We start from the raw sequence: 2154 nt of genomic DNA on the forward strand, positions 1-2154 counted from the left end.
TACCTAAGGTCAGAGCAAGCACAGGCCAGCCACACAGTATGGGGAATGGATTGTCTTCTCCAACGGCCCAGCACAACCATGAAGGTGCCCCTGGATTTGGCTGGATTGATTAATTGATGGATTGATTGGTTAGGGAAGGTGGCAGTATAGCCATGGCATGCACACTTGGGTTCCACTCTCCCCATATTGGAGGAAAATACAAAGGTGGAGGCTGACCAGGAGACAGGAAATGGACAGGAATCTGGAGGCAGGAAGGAGTCCAGGTGGTCATTGGGGAGGGAACTTGGGAGGCGGGCAGTGTATTGCACACAAAGTCCTAGAGACAGTGACTGCCTCTTGGAGGGTCAGGGTGGCTCAGGTACTGCTTTCTGGTCCCAGGCATGGAATCTGAGGACTAGGAAGGGCCTGGAGTCCCTGGACCTTCTCCTCATCACATTGGAGAAGGTGGGAAGAGGGCCCCAGGGGGATTGTAGTGTGAGGCCACCGTTGCCACCTGGGGTCTGGGATGTAATCCCAGAAGCAGCAGCCTGTGTTCTCACCTCCCCTGACCTCATTCTCTCTTTCCCACGGCCACCCCACCACTGTCGCTGCCCTTGTGCACACAGAAGTCTGTTTTACAGATCCTGAGGATTAGGATTCAGATGCTAGCCATCTGCGTATAATTTACTTCTTACTCCTGGCTATTTTCGATTTATTTCTGGCGCTTAAGTCTCCTGTGTGACTCTTCCCTGCTCCCTCTTTGGATGATTCCCATCCTGAAGGACCCAGTCCAGGCCCAGGAAGGCCTAGCATCTCCAGTGTCTATACAATCTCCCCAGCATCCCATCACCAGGCTTTCCCAGCAGCACCCTGTTTCCAGGGCTGAGCAGCCCTGCATGGTGGGTTGGACACCGGGCTGGAATGAGGAGGGCTGGGATCGCTCTGCTGGAGGGTCTCCCTGGGAGCCTGTGTCTGCCCTGGCTGAGCTTGTCTGGTGCTCTCCTGCCCCAGAGATGGGGATGGGGGCCTCTGAAATCACACGACTGTCTTCTGCCTTACAGCTACCAAGATCACACAATTTTAAAACAAGAATTATTCCATCAGGAATCTGATTCCAGAAATCCTCCTGTCGTGAATGAAAGAGAATGTGTCAAGAAAGAAGGGGCATGGAGTGGAACAGGAGGAGGAAATGGAGTGCAGAGAGGCAGGAGGAAGTGCAGAAGGCAAATAAGTGCCCTTCAGGGAATCTGGATGCCCAGGAGCTCGCTGGGGCAGCCCACAATGCACGTGACCTTGCAGGAGGACATGAAGGTTATGGCCATGTGCCACAAGTGAAGGGTGTACTGACAACATAGCCCAGGGAGCAGATAGCCATGCCCTGCCCAGCCCTAACTTTGTTGGGCCACTGACTCCTGACTCCACTGACTCCTGCATTTGGGCGACAGGGCTGGAGGCCCTTGCAGGGCCACAAGGAACAGGTCACATTGTATTCTTTGGGAAAGGTGTCCCTGGAGGGTTCAACATCTCAGTCCTGCAGGACCCTATGCTGCCCAACCCTCTCAAGGTACACAGGGAGCACATCAGCCACTCAACAAGGTGAGATAGTGCAGGGTGGGCTGGGTTTTTCCCAGTTAAGGCTCCTGGGAAAAGAGGGAGGAGGACAGAGGCCAGGGGTCTCCCTGTGAATCAAGTAACGTGGTTCCCCTGGCTCAGCTCCATATCCTCATGGGCATAGAGCAGCCTGTCTTTAAGTAGGGGCCACAGCAGCCTCCAGTCCGGGATGGGAGTTGCCCAAGGCCAGCCATCCCCTCAAACCCTTCAGAGTCCTCTGGACGCCCTGGGTCACCTTGTGGCACCATTTATCAGACTGGGATTCTATAGATTTGTCATATATACAGAAAAGCCAAAGAGAGCAGACAATTTTGAAGCAAATTCAATGCAGTGCTAACTTGGAATATGTTAAGGAGTCAGGTTTTCCAGTTACTTACATTTCTCTTTCCAATTTTGTAAATAAATATAAGAAATAGAACTTGTATTATATTTTAAAAATCAGTGTCTTCTGTGACCTTACCTTGCTGGAATATGCTAAAGACATATAATTCATGATTTCAATAGGACACGTACTGATTGTGTTTTAATTGAAAGCTGTAGGCAAAGTTTGACGGGGTGTTAGGA

The sequence above is a fragment of the Panthera tigris genome (genome assembly GCF_018350195.1).
Source record: "Panthera tigris isolate Pti1 chromosome F3 unlocalized genomic scaffold, P.tigris_Pti1_mat1.1 chrF3_random_Un_scaffold_59, whole genome shotgun sequence".
Lineage (NCBI taxonomy): Eukaryota > Metazoa > Chordata > Mammalia > Carnivora > Felidae > Panthera > Panthera tigris.